Genomic DNA, 18,019 nt, shown 5'->3' with positions numbered 1-18,019 from the left:
GACATTCTTCATAGTCACCGCCGTGAAAAACTCAAATCTTACATATCAAAGAAATTGCTTGAAAGTTGGCCCAGATATGGCCAAAGTTTTGGCAGTTGTAGCACTGTGTAAGGCCAGTCTCAGCTCTGTATAACTCTAGCTTGACGATAATACGCTTAAGGCTATTGAGCTTGTATGTCTCTTGAGATTTTATATGTTTTGTTGAGATAGCAAAGATTGTCCGTTGGGTGCTCTCCTAGTGGCCGTCATTTGCCTCACGCTGAAGACGTTGAAGCCTAAGTACTCAAGGCTTCCGCTGGCGTATCTGGGGGAAGGCAACGAATTACTCCTTTTGTAGGTTTTCCGGAATTTGGGAGAAGGTAAAATAGTGGAGATTAAGTCTCTCCAAGTAGAATTTCATGGATGAATAGTCCGCCATTTCTTTTGTCGTGATACGGTTTCCATTTCGTGTAGTTCGAAACTCTTACTCTGCTTTTACGTGGTTTGGAGCCGAATGAGGTTTGTAATAGGAGTCATCATTATTGGTGGTGGCCTACCTCGGTTTTCTGCCAGTCTCCTGTTTCGGCAGTCTATTCTCTGCGCCAGTAACCTCCGTGTCAATGGCAGTAGTTCTGAGACATGCGCAGTAGTTGCGAGTTAACACTACTTCTGGAGGAAGCTTGACGGCTGCGGATATTGGGACTGGTTTAGCCGACTTATCGGTTGTCTGCGATGTATTATTAGATATACGCCTCTTCTTTTCATTCAGTGTTGCCGTGTACATGACGTAAAGAGCGCTAAAAAGCGGCTTCCCATCCACGCCTCTACAAAAGTTTGCTCTGTTCTCCTCCGCGCCATTCACAATAAAAGTCCATTCGGAGCTATCTCCCACTTTAGCAGGTACATATCCGACAAGGCTCTCGGTGTCGCTGGGTACTTTATATATTTGTTGCACTATAGAAACTGCTCTGCATATTCGTGATGACACGAAATTGAGATTTCAGCGGTGCTAGCTTCTGTATTTCCGAAATCCCGGTACTGGGACGTCCGCCATCTTGGTGTACCTTCAAGTTCACCGCACAGCGCCGCGCACAACTGCGGCCGGGCGGTAAACTTCACAGGCATCCCCGCCAAACGGGTGTTGGCCGTGAACACATTACGTAAAATAAAGTCCGTAAAAGCCACATTGTCTAATGTCTCGTTCAAGCCACTACATCAAATGAAGACTTGCTGTGGAAGTTACCGTGATCTCTAGGCAAGGTGCCACTCACTCCATACTGACTCCTCCTCGGTCCTGAGTCTACTAACTACCGGTTTCGGTCCTGGTACACAGACTCGGGGCGCATAGTCGGTAGGTTAAATTCCTGCTGGCCTTCGTCAGCACAGTCATTCCTGCCTTCGATCTCGGGATCCATGACCAAGATTTTCATTCTCTCCTAGACATGTATGTGTTTCAAAATGGGACCTCACCTTCGACGGAAAAAGGATCGGTCTGTTTAGTAGGCGCTCCATTTGTCGCACCGTAGTTTTAGCAGTCTATGCGTCTGTATTTGTATTTACTTATCGTTGCTAGGCAACGTCTCGGTAGAAACATTACCGCGGTAACGAATCAACACGTAACAATATAAGATTTGTTGGACCCGTCGTTTTCTATGGGGTTAGTGCCGTATGAAAGGAAAGAAGGCCACCATTTCTGCCCCGAACTTCTAATTAACTTTAAGGTCCACGTTACTGAAGGACTTGAATAAGTTTTTGATTGCATGTTCCAAAGCATTCTCTCGAAACAAATATAGCTTAGGCAAGGCTGTATGCAGCTGTAAGATATACGTGTTATGTTATACAATATATCCATATAAATTTCGAATAATCGCTCTTGTATAGGTATTAACAATACCAGCTAAGAGCGACCCAACGAAAGTGTTGCCCAAATTTCTGGTCTCGATTTCTCATTCAGGGGCGACTGAGTAAAACCACGAAACACTGAGATTGGGTATCCGGCTGAAGCAGACGAACTTCGGTATGAAAATAAAATCTAAAAGCATGTGACGACGATATATTAATGCAATTATTGGCTCTTCTGACATTGCCCATGGTCCTGATTTTAAATAAAAAAAGCAATGTGACGGATAATGTCCGAACATCCTATAACTGAATTTAGTTATGAAGTATTATCGAGAGATGGCATTACTTCTGGAAGTGATTTGATCCCCCAGCCGATAGATGGTGTGACATCTTTAAGACGGGCAAGTGGCTTCACGCGGAATTGGCACTATTGTCGCCATAATATAAAGAGTGATACAAAAGTCAGAAGGGGAAAGCCTCACCCCGAAATAACTATACTTGCCAAGGACGTATCATTGCCACCAAGAACATAAAATCCAGAGTCAAATTTTAATGCATCATGAAATATGGTTTTAGTGTTTCAGCTGATGACTTATCGTTGATATCAATATCAAGATTAAATAGCGTTTGGTTAGTACATGACAGATGAAGAGTGGATTGGAAGGGATTTGGAAAGGAAGCGCTCATTGCGTAATTAAGGTGTTAACCCGGCGTAACGCTGGAGGGAGTGACGAATATCCCGAGAGACTTCAGTCAGGGTAGCCGGTGTGCCAGCAGAAAATCGAACCGAGCATTTCCAGAGTGCACGTCTAGGACGTTACCGCTAGACCAGCCCGTTCGGGAGTTGCAGTCTATTAAATGACGCTTTAGAAATCATAAACGTTAAACAGTGCTGAATGACGGAATCAGTATCTATAAAAATAAGAGAGTATATGTGAAGGATCTATCCTGGTGGCATCTCATGTACTATCCCGAAATTTTCATGGAGGAACTGAGGAAGACCATTTAAAATCTCAGTCATTATAGATGGTTTCTGCATCGAGATTTTAATCCTGTATCTCCCGAAAACGGAAGTGAGTGTATTGTGACAAGTAAATCCATTGCTAGACAAGGCCTGCAACACACACAGGGCCAACAACACTCGAGCAGTGTTTTCTTTGTGTCCGTGCAGCTTATGCTTGCTCAATGACGTCACACAACAATACTGGGGCTGTGTTTTCTGTGCGGTCTGTGCGGGGCCTATATAAAGGGATCTGTTGTAGACCTCCACCGTGACCCTGCGAGTCGTAAGAGGCGACGAAAAGGGAAGCCTCAAATCTGAGAGAGTAAAATATGGTCTCGAGTCCCAAGGGACTGAGGGCCTAGAAATACTGCACTGGCAAGGGCCAGCAACACATACAAAAAGCAGACCCGTCGTCTCGTCAGAGAGGGCGCCCCAAAAAAACAAGATTGTAACTGTTAAAGGTAATAAATATCTGGTCTTGAGCCCCACATGGGGCTCGACACCAAGACTTACTGACTGACTCACCGTCAGTCGCAATGAGAATTTGACTTACAGTCAGTTTAGTCAAGAAAGTGGGTATATATCGGCACACAGAAGTGCAGTCTTCTGCAGGACATAGCCAGGGGCGGTTCACAGTTGAAGAAGAGTTAGAAATCAGCCTGTGAAAACTTAGTGCGTGATTAGAAGATTTAGTCGCAGTGAGACTGTTTTAATTCCGTTATAAGGAGACGACTAGTAAACATTGAGAATCCTAGTGCGTGTATGACGGTGAACTGAAAGTATATAGCATAGCAATAGTGTTATCATTGAGTGTGATTAAGACAATTTGTCAATAAATCCAATCATCAGATCTAAAACCCGTTATTTTCGTCACGCGTACACCTCTACACGTGACAATATCACCATGCATCCAGAGAGACTGAGGAAGATCGGAAAAAAACACGATCAGAATAGATGATATTTGTTTTTTGTTTGTTTTTTCACATTTGCTTCTTTCTTTCAGCCGAAATTCGAACTCGGAGCTTTCTGTTCCTTAATTTCTTTAACGACGCGCTTTCTTAACTGCATAATTACATGGCGCCGAAGGGTTAGATGATTATAAAGATGGATTTCGAAGTGGCCATGGGGATATGGAAGGAAGTGATGCGACCTGTATTGAAGTTCTATCGCTGCATTTGCTAATTTGGCCTGAAGAAAGAACAGAACCATTAAACACAGAATCGTTGCATTCTTACGAGGCTGGAAGCAGAGATTTCGAATGGCTTTGCATTTTAAAGACAAATAAGTAATGATGCTGTATTAGTTTTGTAGGATGTGTGGCTCTAGAGGACGCTCTCTTGAACTTCTTTCTTTCATAAAACAAGACGTGCCTTGCCTGATTTTGGTTCTGGTTTCCTGTGTCCTCATTTACACGAACATCTTAACGTCAGTTGAGTGGAAGTTATATTGAGGGAGATTTCCAGCATCTTCTTGTCCTATAATTATCATTCTTCCTCTTCCTTTACATCTTCATCTACACTATTATTCTCATTAATTCGCCTTTCTTTTCTCAAATCATTCTTTTCCCAACCCATCCACGATTCTTTGATTCTTAAGCCTCCCAGTTGCGACATCTTGAAACTGCTAAATACCCTGCTCTCTTTCCCCTTACTGAAATGCAGCCTGAACTCAGACCTTCTTCTGATCTTCTTTACTTAAATATGGTAGCAATTATTCTTACTACATTTTAGAACCTTTAAGAAGACCATTCTTTCCTTCACAGACTTAAGAGAGACAAACCACACAAAAGATTGGCTTTATAATAAAAACAGAGAGAAGGGGGTTGGGCGGCTAGATGAAATGATGTTAAAACCTTCATAGGACTTCTCTTTTTATTTCTGTCCCTGTCTTTTCTTTCTGTGGAAAGACATTGCCAGGAGATAGACAAAGAGAGACAACATCGAGAAACGACATTTTAATCTCCCTGATTCTTAAGCTATCTAAAGCTTCTTCGTTGTACGCTAGAGAGCAGCACTATATACAGAGCGGAAAATAAATGAATCTAGTAAAATACATTCTTGCGACTTCTTATTCTTCCGTCTCTTCTACTTGGTTTGAAGCTCTTTTCTGTAGTGTTTTAGGAATAAATTAAAGTCACTGTATCGCGAGTCTTAAAGGAGATTTTTGAGAAGATCATGGAAGACGGAAATAAAAATACGAAAAGGATAAAATAATGCCCAACCTTGGGAACAATTCAGAAGGAGACACAAATAAAGGATATTTAAGAAGCAATAAATCTTTTGTTTTGATTCTGGGGGTAGTAAGAAGCAGAAGAACATAAAATTCTGCTGTTTATTCGCAATGCGACAGAATTACGTAACGTGAGATATAGAGAGAAAATCAGTATAGAGGAGCAAAACTCTGAAATGAAAGAAGATGAGGTAATTTTCTTTATTCCAAAGTCTGGCAGTTTAGAGAATAAGAAATATTTCAAAGAATACAGTTTAAACAAGCTTATAGAATTAATTACGAATTAATGTGACTGAAATAGATTTCGTTAATATATCCTAGACCCTGTCATATTGCTGTCATTACCGTGGGCGTAGTTCTCTGTCCATTATCTCGTTATGAAAGATAAAGGATCTTTCGGAGTATGGCGTTGTATCTATATTTGTGTATAGAGAAAGAGTAACTAGCCTGTGAGACCCATCAATGAAATTGGTCCTCATCAAGACATGAAACCTATAACAGAAGACTGGAAGTGTATTGAAAGGAACTATTTTTTCCAGACACTAATATGCGCATCTTAATCATAATATTAATTCATTGGACATAAAACTATATCGTTGTAAAACTACTCTCAACTATATACATATACCACACTGCACACATTCAGAAACTATTTCCTTCCCTTTCATTAATTATTATTAATATTAAAATATATTCAATGATATATATTCTTCGACTATAACCTATAACAATTTTTCTATTATGAGATGTTTCAGACAAAATGTGATAAAATCCTGTTTAATAGCTATGCAGGATATGATTTATGTTTGACCAATAGGTAAAGTAAAGATGTTTCTGTGCTTAACTAATGAAGCACTATGCCATGGAGGTGTATGGGGGAGTGGATGTGTAGATCCATGTGTTCTTGGCCTCAGCACTAGTTGCAGGTGAGTGGCCAGCTTCACGCCCCGGTCGCTTTATCCCCGGGGAAATAACTCCCGGTATCTATTGGATAGGAGACTAGGTGGGCCCCAGAGCCAGTCTGGACGACGTGAAGAAGGAAAATACTTGATTCTCCTGGGACTCGAACTCCGACCCCTCGGTCGTTCAGTCAGTAGTCAGTTGCTATATTGACTGCGCCCCAAGTTTGTTTACCAACATTAACAAAATTAAGTTGCCCATTAACTCTTACTTTTATACCTTCTTCTTATTATTATCTACCGGCGAAACAACCCTGTACTTTTTTTTTCCCCCTCCATGGTTTCATAAGAGAATTTTCTTTCTGGGGTGGTGTCGTTAGCCCCACACCCAACACCCAATCTACCCTACCTTTCGTCTGACCACTACTCTTTGACCTCTCTAGCATGAGTGCCTCTGCCAGGAGTTTAGCCCCCCACCAGCATAGCTATCTGGGCCATAAGGGCGCCAAATTTCCACTCTACGAAAAGGCGGTAGTCCTTAATTTATGCAACCGGTGCTAAATTTCGTTTAAATCCGTTTGGCAGTTTCGGAGATGAAACATGTGGAGAGACAGACTATTCCATATTAAGTGTTCATTTCAGAAACATCGTGAGTATTACATACACAAATGTGAATAGTCTTTCGTGAATATGATGGAAGACGCGGTAATCATCACTCATTTAAATGCTGCGTTAATGTCTCTTAGCCTCGCAAAGAGAATACGAAGGCATTCAGCTCTGATAACTTTACAGGTTCGGCCTCGCTTCCTTCATTCTATTTTGTATATTTATTTTCATTTTCTTTTTATTTCCTCACCCCATTTCCCTGTTCGTCTCTAAGTTATTTCTTTCTGGATTCCTTTATCTCTACTTATTGCTTTCTTACATTCACTCTTTTTCGTTCTTCCTTTCATTAATTCATTATTTAACACGCCTACATAACCATGCTCTATCAACTGCTGATGTTATATATTGTGAAATGAGTGTAGTACATTTATTCACTGAATCGTAGGAAATTAAACAAAGCTGTTTGAACTGCACAGGTTGTACAAATTCAAATGTGATAAAAATGATCACGAATTCAGATTAGATAAAAATTTGGGCGTAAATGACCGTGGACTCTTTTAATGAATTATTCTGACAATTGCCTAGACAGACTGGCGACAATCACGAAAACGTCAGTTTCGATACCTGATGACCCGGTCGAAATTTTGACCTGTCAAATGAAAGATGAAGGCGCGCAGTAGCGTAGTTAGTTAAGGCACTATGCTATAAGCCTGAAGTACGCGAGTTCAATTCCCGATGAGGTATTGGGTTTTCAATTGACCTAATCCTTCCAGGCGCACTATGGCCTTGGAGTCGATTCAGCCTCTAACAGAAATTAGTACCATGAATCTTCCTGGCGGTAAAGGGCGGCCGAACGGCTCGTAAGGCTGACAACCTTACCGCCATCTGTGAGGTGATTGTCTAGAAAACGTGGAGGCTCGACGTTTCACAACCCTATGGGCCTTCGCAGCCTGTTAAAGGGATAGCTCTTTTTACCGTTACCAAGTCAAGCCTAGAGCGTCAATGCTGAAGTAACCTTCAATGTGCTGTACAGTAATGTCGGAAAGAGGGCACCAGGGCCAATTTTAAGCAACGATCCTGTACTGAGGTCGAAAACGAGAAAAAAACTATAATAGTCCTAGTAATGAACTCAGTTTTATGTCAATTTCAAACAGATACACCCACTTGATTACCAGTAGGTTTACCGCTGTTCAAACCTGTCTTTTTCTTCCACATTCCATTCGGGCTGTAGTTGAGGTCGCAGTTCATGTTATACAAGATATGGGAAGAAATGAAATGTCAAACTATTGATAGATGGAAGAAGTTAGGAGCTGAAAAAAAGAAGATACAGCAGAGATAGACCTCTATGACGTTAAACCAAAGGAAGTCTACAGTCGTTATGCAGGCTACGTATGGGACGTGACTGCAATACGAAACGGAATTTTAACGAATGAACTGCACTTTCTGATTCTACTGAAACATTGTTGTTCCCTTGCTTCTGCTCCTCAGCAGCATTCTTCGTTCTATCTGATTGCGTATGCTATTTACCGACTCGAGGAATTCGAGAGACTCCATAAAACACAGATACGGACACCAGACAACTTCATATCTTGCAAAGCATACGTAAGGGAGATTTCAAATTCAACACAAATTCGTATTCTAAACAAATTGTGAAGGTACATGAATAAGGATAGTATGTAACTAACTAACTAACGAACTCCACGAAGCTGAACGCTTCTTACGAACCCGCCAGTTGAGCAGCCACTCAAGAATTTTCCTATATTTCATGGAACCCGAAGGTTCATCGCTGTGTTCACAAGAGACCTCCACTGGTCCCTATCCTAAGCCAGATCAATCCAGTTCAAACCACCTCATTCTATCTCTCTAATATACTAATATTATCCGTTCACCTACGTCTTGGTCTTCCTAGTGGTCTCTCTCCTTCCGACTTTCCCACCAAAATCATATATGTATTCCACTTCTCATGCGTACTACAAGCCAAGCCCATCTCAGTCTCTATGACCTAATCATTCCGATAACACCTGGCGAAGAATACAAGTTATGAAGCTCCTCATTATGCAGTTTTTCTAAACTCTTCTCACTTCATCTCTCTTCGGTCCAAATATTCTCCTCAGCACCCTGTTCTCAAACGCCCTCAGTCTACGCAGTTCAAAACATCCGTTAGCTATAAGTGGCAGTCAAATGAAAACGGGTCACCACGCATAACTCACAGCGAGCAAGTTGGTAACACTGGAATTTGCTTACGGTACGAACATCTGGTGGGGACTCGGGAAAGCACAGTGACAACGTTCCCTTGCCCACTAGTCGTTTGTTTATTGTGCTGGAAGTAAGGTTAACGCTACGTGTGGTCGTCCAACATCAGTAATGGCGGCGGGTAAAGAAGAACAGCGAAGTGTAGTGCGCCTTTTGACTGCTGAAGGAGTAGGAGGACGAGAAATTCATCGTCGCATGTCTGTTGTTTACGGCGAACACAGCATGTCACGTTCGCGTGTGCTGGCGTGGCATAAGAGATTCCGAGAGGGACGTGTGTCACTACAAGATGATGCTCGCCCAGGACAGGCTCATCGTGTCATCAGTCCTGACGTTATTGCTGCGTTGCACGGTCATATCCGGGCAAACCGATGGATCAATGTGGAAGAAATTAGTCTTTTGATAGGAATAAGTCACGGTTCCGTGCACGCCACTGTGACAAAACATCTGCTGTACCGCAAAATCTGCGTGCAATTGGTTCCACATCAACTCACGAAGGAACAGAAGACTTAGAGAATGGCCACATCGTTTGGTCACTTGCAACGATACCATGAGGAAGACTATGTTTTTCTGTCCCGTATTGCCACTGGGGACGAAACTTGGTGCCACCATTTTGAACCCGAGAGCAAACGGCAGAGCCAACAGTGGAAACACGTGAATTCTCCCCCGTCCAAGAAATCCAAAGCCGTACACACAAGTTCCGGTAAAGTGATGATGAGGGCCCTCTGCTTGTCGAATTTCTCAAGCATGGAGCCACAATCAGTATACAGCGCTATGAAGACACTTTGCAGAAACTGAGACGTGCCATGAAGTCAAAACGCCCTGGAATGCTATCGAATGACATTATCCTTCTTCATGATAATGCGCGCCCCCCACTGCCAACTCTGTGAGGAATACGCTACAGAGATTTGGTTGGGAAGTGCTTCAGCATCCCACCTACAGCCCAGATCTCTCCCCATGTGATTTTCACATTTTTGGAGACCTGACGAGAGACATTCGTGGACATCGGTTTGCATCGGACGAAGACGTGTGTGGCTGGGTAAAGTTGTGGTTCTGTAGACAGCCCACAAGCTTTTTCAAGGAGGGGATTGACCGTCTTATCTCCCAGTGGGATAAATGTATTAACAGTTTTGGAGATTACTTTTGAGGTAAGAAATGTCCTTTAATATGTTTTGGCTTCTGACCCGTTTTCATTTGACTGCCCTTCATATATATATATGTCATGATTTTGCCCTGCATTCTGGTGACGAGACAGAAACATACACTTAGTTTTCTCTGTGGGGTCCAAGACTGACCATAAAAGTGTACCGGAAACATGCTTATATTGGTCGTTATCTGCACTTCAAGTCCAACCACCTATATCACGCAGAAATGGGAGTCCTTCATATTCTGGTCAACCGAGCGAAGGTCAGTATCAAAACCAAGGATTTTAACAAGGAAATTAGAAACATAAGACATGATCTGTGCTCAGTGAATATTCAGAAGAGTTCGTTGCTTTTATAATGAAGCCATCGGTAATAAATCGTCCCTCTTCAAACATAGTTAACCAGGGCACTGTCGTCATCCCATATGTTAAGGGCATTTCTGAGAAATTCAGACGCACCGGGAACCGTTTCTATTCCAGAACCATCAAGACTAAGCACACCCTCAATGGGACACTGATGGAAAGTAGACCTGTTAGGAACATGTCGCTCCCATCTTCAGGGCTGAAGAATAAGCTGGGAAGCATACCAACGTGAAATCAAGTGACAAGCAGCAGACCCTCAAATCCTACATATTTCAGAAGTATAATCCCCTACTCTACTTTTCTCACAGGCCACTATGTCCACACATTTGTGACACAAATTATAAAAACTTAATTTCTGTTCATACTTTAATTATTCTATAGATTATCGCTATGGTTCAATAACTCTATCGTCGAGGTGCAAATAATTCCTTACTAAGACCGACTGTATGGCTCCTTGGATGGAGAATCATACATTAGTAGAGCCTATAAATTTCATTTCCGCGCTGCAGTCCGATTGGAGCCTCAGTCTCAGTCTGAAGATTTACTAAATCCTTATTAAGAAAAGAGGCTGGATTCCTTGGATGGAAGATCGGACCAATGCAGATCCCCTAGTTTCACTATAAAATACAAAAACAGGAGAACAAAAGTAATGTTACTAGCGGAACATTAAACTTCAATCGAACTGTAAGCAATTGTGAGGCGCCGAGTTTGAATATCGACACTACATTCAGGTATTCTGATTACTGTTTGCGGCTTTCGTCAGTTTCTACAGTGATGTGCTCCGAGAGCAGTTAAAATTGATTGGTGGTTACGGGTTCAAACCTCGACCTTGTGACAGGTTGTCCTTGCTAAGATATTTTGTACTTTCCTTTAGTAGCTCCTTATAGGTAGTCCTTAGCTACTGCTTCAGTATCCTATCAGATTCATCACACGCAATAACATTAATATTCTGCGCTCCACACGCTATGCTGCTGGATAAGGCTTCAGCAAATACACCGAAACGAATTCATCAGACAAACATATGATCACGTTCTTCCAGCTGTCGAAGTACCCTCGGACACACGAATCGGATTTTATGCATTAAAAAAGTTGTCCCTGTGCTTATCAAATTAAATATTACACAATGAAGGCGTATCGGAGAGTGGATGTATAGATCTTGATCTCGGCACTAGCTGGAGGTGAGTGGTCAGCTTCACGCCCCAGCCGCTTTACCTCCAAAGAAAGAGCCATTGAATAGGGGCTTGTTTGGGTCCCAAAGTCGGTCTGGAAAACGTGGAAAAGAAAAAGAATTTGACCCCAAAGGGACTCGAACTCCGACCACTCGGTTTTCCAGCCCATAACCAATCGCTACGGCGACTGAGCTATCCCGGCTTTTTCGGATTTTATACATTATTTCTGTTAAGTAATTTGGTCATTGATTTAACAAGATAGATGTCATTGGTCAATGTTCTTGTCTCGTCCCCTATATTAAGCAGGTGAGGGTGGGGGTTGAAATGTAAGGGTCCATCTAAGAACGATAGAAATATACGCTGCTGTTCTTAGTCTCTGAAAGAAAGAAACTTTCAATGAATCTCTGTGACCAAAAAGGCTAACTAAAAGCTCACCGCAGGAGTCCACGTTATTAACTAAAAGTCCGTGTACAGCCTGACCAACAATCTTCGTAATTAGAGAAGAAGCTGGTTCTATGGCTTCAGGAGGGTTAATATAGTAATTGACTTATCAGCAAATGGCGGACATTTCTATAAGCAAGCCAGTATAAAAGGGAATTTTTGTGTAATGTGAGTAGCTTTCCTAGCAGGCCTTGTAGCAAAGTAAGATACAGAGGAAAACTTGACTGGAAGTTCTTAAGTAACAACGGGAGAGTTTGATGAGACGGAAGTCAGAGCCGTACGCCGTCGTTAATTACCTAAATGTTCGTCTGTAAATACATCCCAACTTCAGAGGCATCGTAACCAGCACTTACCACAAAATATTATTAGGCCGATAAAATACAGTAAGATGGGACTGGGACGGCATGTAGCACGCATGAGCTATACAAGAACACATAAAAGGTAAATTTATTCATATACTTAACTAATTAAGAACTACGCCATGAAGATGTATGGGGGAGTGAATATATAGATCCACGTATTCTTGACCTTGGCACAGGTTGTAGGTAGGTGGTCAGCTTCACGTCCAAGCAACTTTACTCCTAGAGTTAAAGGCCACGTACCAATTGGATAAGAGACTGGATGGACTCCAAAACCGGTCTGAGTTAAATTGAGAGGAGAAAATTCCTGCCTCTATCGGGACTCAAACTCCTACCCCTCGGACATCCAGTCCGTAGCCAGTCGCTATACCGAATGCACTACCCCGGTTCCATACACAAATTTTTAATCGGAAAAATAAAAGGGGAGATGAAGTTTTGAAGATTTGGAAGTAAATTTTGAGGATAATATTAAACTGTTGGCATATACTGAAGAAATAGAATATGTTAGTGTGGGCTGATTCACCTGCCTCAGACTGTCAATCATTGAATCTTATTTTAATCTAGTACAATTTATGTAAGATTTGAGACAGTCTGCTTTTACCGGTTCTCACGGTCTCTTCGCTTGCAGATTTCTTATATTTTTTCTTCTACCCTGAAGACGGAGGCGATACGTTCCTCCGAAACGTCGATTAACACCACATATACACGGTGCCAAATCCCAGAAGACTGCTTTCTTCATAGTACAATTTAGTTCACATCTTCACAATCGAGTTCTCTAAAACACATTCTAATACTCTTCTGCCATCTGTATCCAGTATCCAAGAATTTTACTTCTGAAAGAGTTTCCGGAACTTTGCCCATGCGGGTCGCGGCCCAGGATTTGCCCGTCCAATTTTCCTGAACGCTTAAGTAAGTACAAAACGTTGGCACATCGCGGTGGGAATTGAGCCCGAGTTTCAATTGACAGATCACAATTGGTTAATCTTCGACTACGACAATGGTTACGTCATAAGCGAGGCCTTTAAGTCTGTGAAAGACCAGTGTTACCCAGAGCGTCTGCAAACTCAGTTCCATATCAGTCCGTAATTTAGTTTGACGCTCCTTAGCACATTCTAGCCTGCACTGGTCTGAGTGGTGACCATGGATTTACAAGTTAATACGTGGACTTGAAAGCAGATTTCTGTTAAAGACTGTCGGTTTAGTTACTAGACGATCTGTCGCGTCTTACAGCGGATAAAATAACAAGGTGAGTGTCTAACTAGGTACTTGCAGATATGACACTATCAGTTAATTTAAGGCAATGAAATTTGCTGTCTACCGTAAAATAAACTCCACGATAATGCATTAATACATCATTACTATATTTTTAGGGGGTGCTCGATAGCGTAGTTGGTTGAGGCACTGTGCTACAAGACGGAAGGTGGCTGGTTTGATTCCCGATGAGGTCATTGATTTTTCTTTTTCGATTTACCTAATACTTCCAGCCGCAATATGGCCCTGGGGTCGACTCAGCTTCTAACAGAAATGAATCTTCCTGGTCGGTAAAGGACGGCAGGCGCGTAAGGCTGATAACCTTACCGCCATCTCTGAGCCGATTGTCTATAAAATGTGGGAGCCTCGACGTCTCACAATCCTATGGGCCTTCACGGCCTGGTACAAGGATAGCTTTATCTTTACATATTCACTATGTCTTCGCGATTTTTCGTACATATTTTCGCGAAAACTAGATTTTCCTCAAGTGCCACGGTCTTCAACAAGAGAAATATTTCCTTACAAATTTATGTTAAAAGTAATTTTAAAAATATACCTTTATGCAAAGTTAAGCTAATTAATAAACCGAGATTCTAAAAAAATTTCTTTGTATTATTTCTTCACTATGATACAAGACACACATCACATTGTTCTGCGTGTAGCTTCTGTACATTTCAAATTAAGTTAATCAGTAAATTAAAACATAACAACTGTCTTCATATTGCCATTTCATTATGAATATATCTCAATTATCGTCCCCCAGTAAGTACGTCGATGATGAATTATTACGTAAAGAAAATAGTTTCCCTTTGCACCATAGCGTACCCTGAAGATGTCGTATTTTAGACCGAAACTTATAGGGCAAATGACGAAAATTTTGTAATGGTGAGCTAACAGATTGTTTATGTTTGAAGTATCTAAACCAAGTGCATCCTGGAATACGTCTACTGCGCTGAAAAATTCATATTTACGATAATTATGTCATTTACTTAATTCCTCACGCGCCTACTTTCCATAACTAAATATTAAACGTAGGGACTGAACAAATAATTAATTGATTGCTGAACTACATAACGACGCCCTTTCAACTGTATGCATGTAATTTATGTGACGCCGAGTGACCGCATGTTTGTGTGAACAGTGGATTGAGGAGGGAAGTAATGTAAACCGTAAGTTACGATGACGGTGTCTGCGTCGAAAATTCGAACCCAGGACCCTCTGAATAACAACCATTAGTAATCACAAAACCACAAAGTTCTTTGTACGTGTACTAGTCTCAGTTCATCGATCTGAATCGCCTTTTCATTGGACGTAGGCCTACTTGGGAAAATGTAGTCCAACAAACAAAAGACACTAAAAGAAAGCAGTNTTTTTTTTTACTGAATAGTATAACATGTTCTTACTTTAAAACTGTAAAGAGAATTTCTTTTTTGAAATGCGCAATTTATGATATTTAAGGAAGATGCTCATGTTAACATTGCGGATATTGTGATGGGCTGAAAACACATCGTGGCACATACATCCGTTGCTAAGCATTGACTCTATAAACAGCGGCAGTTACTAGGTAACGCACAAAACATATGCACCCAACAACAGAAGAACGGCCATTTATATTAAACGGCGCGGTAAACATTATTCTACAACAGACTGACTGTTGGAAATGTTGTTTTCTATTCGGTCGGTGTAAAGGAGTTATCTTGCAGACAACTGAAGCAACCCACTTAATCCCGTGTGGAGGCGGGGTCGAATAAGTCCGTCGTAGCCTTGTGAGTCGTAGGAGACGACGAGAAAGGAAGTCTCGAATCAGAGACAGTAAAATATGGTCGCGAGTTCCATGGGACTCGGACCCGAGAATGACTGCGCTGGCGAGGACCAGTAGAAGTTGTAAACGACAGACCCATCCTCTCGTGAGAGAAAGCGTCCCAAGTCAACAAACCCGCAACCCTCTGACAGTAATAAAAATCTGGTCGTAAGCCCCAGATGGATCCTTTATTCCAAGACAGACTGGCCGACTGACCGTCGGTCGTAACATAAGACTGAAAAGAATCAGTGAGTTCCGGAGTTCCAAATGAGCAGTTAGTTTAGAATGGAGAGAGTCTCTGAAGACGGCAGTCGAATGGCTGAGAAGAGATGGCAAGAAAGGAATTAGGATGTGAGAAGAAGACTTCATATCTGTTGCAGTGACAGTGAGACTGTTACAAATCCGTTGCCAGGATACGACTAGTGATGATTGAGAACCCTAGTGTGCATGTAACGGTAAACTGTAAAGTATATAGAACAGAGATATCGTTGTAATTGCCTGTAGGTCCGAGTGGTGTGTGCATAAGCTGTCAATAAATCCAAAACCAGTCAGTAAGTCACGCACAATCCCTGTAACTGACAATATGGTTAACGAGTAACAGAATGAAAAGGATGTGGAGTATTGAGACAGTGGCCTAATTTGGTGGCAAAATCCTATTACTTTCCTGGACGAACTGAGAATAACCACGAAAGACCTAAATAAGAATAGCCAGTCTGCAGGTTAAGATTTGAAGTGAGGATCTGCCGTATACAAAGCCCGAGTGTCTACCACTCAATTGCAACTTTCAGTCAGTCTGTTTCTTATTCATTCTGCAATGTTTCGTAAAGTTGCAGGGCATGAAGCTCTCCTTAAAGTGGTGGTTATGTTCTGGGATATAACGCCGTATGGTCCGTTGGAAGTCAATCGAAGTTTCGGAGGAACATATCGCCTCAATTTTCGGGGTAGAATAAGACGATAAAAATACCAGCACTCGACTTGCCATCTGCTTACACGCTGCTATCTTTTTTCGACCCTGAAGATGGAAGCGATATGTGCCTCCGAAACGTTAGCTGACTTTCGACTGACTACACGGCATTATATCCCAGAAGATAGTATTATTTCTTAAAGTTACTTGTACCAGCGTTCTGAATGACCGCATGCGTTCATTTCTTTTTTCATTCTTTCTCATGAAATGTGTTTGACGTCCAGACACATAAAAAGATAGGAAATGTACGTGTAACATAATACTGAGGCGCGTTCAGATATTTCATCTTAATATTTTGTTAACATTTAGTTTATACTACCCGGGATAGCGGAATCGGTATAACGACTGGCTACGGGCTGGACGACCGAGAGGTTGGAATTCGAGTCCCGGTGGGGGGGAAAGAATTTTCTCCTCTCCACTTCGTCCAGACCGGTTCTGTGGCCCACCCAGCCTCCTCTCCAATGTGTACCGGAGGCTCTTTCCCTTGGGGTAAAGCGGCAGAGGCGTGAAACTGACCATTCATCTCCAGCTAGGAACGAGGTCAAGAAAATGTGGATCTATATATCCATTCCCCCATACGCCTTCATGGAGTATTGCTTAATTAGTTAAGCACAGGGACAGATTTACCTTTACCTTAGTTTATGCTGCGACAATTTATTTTCTGAGTCTTATGCGTGTATAGATTGCTATATTACTGTACTTACATTTGCTTCTGGATTGAAATGCTGGTAAAACTAATGCGATCGAATATATGAAGCAGTATAAAAAGTCTTAAACCAAAGATATTTCACCTCAAATTACAGAATTAAAACAAATGAATTGCAGAATTAAATGGAAAGCAAAGATGTATCACTTGACAGAAGACATCAACAGTCGTTAGAATACAGTGTGGTGTTGTTGCGCCATATTTCGTTTAGATTGCGAACCGCTGTGAAGTTCATGAATGAGATGGCCACAGCTTTGCTGCCATGGCAACCCCAGTGTTTTCACTTGCATAGGAGATGGCAACATACTCTCACAAAAACACATTAGTTCTTCGTATATAGTATGCGTTATTACTGCTTGGCTTCGACGAAAATTGAACTACGTCGATAAATTTTTGTAAAACTCCAGTAGCAAAAATTCATCCAGGTGGATCCCAGTTGTTTCAGGCGGACAGGCGGACAGATAGACAGACAGCACGAAGCTATAATTGGTGTTTCTCGCAATTTTGGCGAACAGCGAACAGCGTACATCCGTAGCATAAGAGCTATCTGTTTTACAATAACTTCCACAGATGTCACTACAAGATTCCGAACTGCTAGCACCATGCTGCGGGAAATTACATAACTACAAGATCAGAATTCCGATTGACATCAAATTGTGTACCCGTAATAAAATATCCCAATTTTTACAATTGAAATTATAGATGTCACGACAATATTCTTTACTCATAGCTCTCTACTGTGATAAAATATAATTAGACAACAGCATCCTCGCAGTTTTCCCAGATATTCAAAACGTATGTGGCCTCCTGTTTGAACTTTGAACATCACACGCATTGTGAACAGTTTGGATAAGAGTAATGCAAGGTTTGTTTGTACACGCCCTTGTTACAACATTGACTGGAACTGTCACGTCTTTTGTGTATTATAATGTTTGATAATATCGGAAAATTTTTGAAGTGTAATTATTGACAAATTTTATAAAATATTACGAATTTCATTAGAGAGAGTGATG

General features: G+C 41.6%; 1 protein-coding gene across 2 annotated transcripts in view; it reads left to right on the top strand.

The window, feature by feature from the left end:
* Window positions 1-13,347: 13,347 nt before the first annotated feature.
* Window positions 13,348-18,019, top strand: part of LOC111874473 (solute carrier organic anion transporter family member 74D) — a 51,304-nt gene continuing 46,632 nt past the window's right edge. For both annotated transcript variants that reach the window (XM_023869999.2, XM_033755464.1), the window contains exon 1: window positions 13,348-13,530. The gene's annotated coding sequence lies outside the window, so the exon portion shown is untranslated. The remainder of the gene's footprint in view (window positions 13,531-18,019) is intronic.

The sequence above is a fragment of the Cryptotermes secundus genome, unplaced genomic scaffold (genome assembly GCF_002891405.2).
Source record: "Cryptotermes secundus unplaced genomic scaffold, Csec_1.0 scaffold426, whole genome shotgun sequence".
In the NCBI taxonomy this organism is placed as follows: Eukaryota; Metazoa; Arthropoda; class Insecta; order Blattodea; family Kalotermitidae; genus Cryptotermes; species Cryptotermes secundus.
Note: the sequence above shows the minus strand (reverse complement) of the source record. Positions and strands in the feature narration are given on the sequence as shown.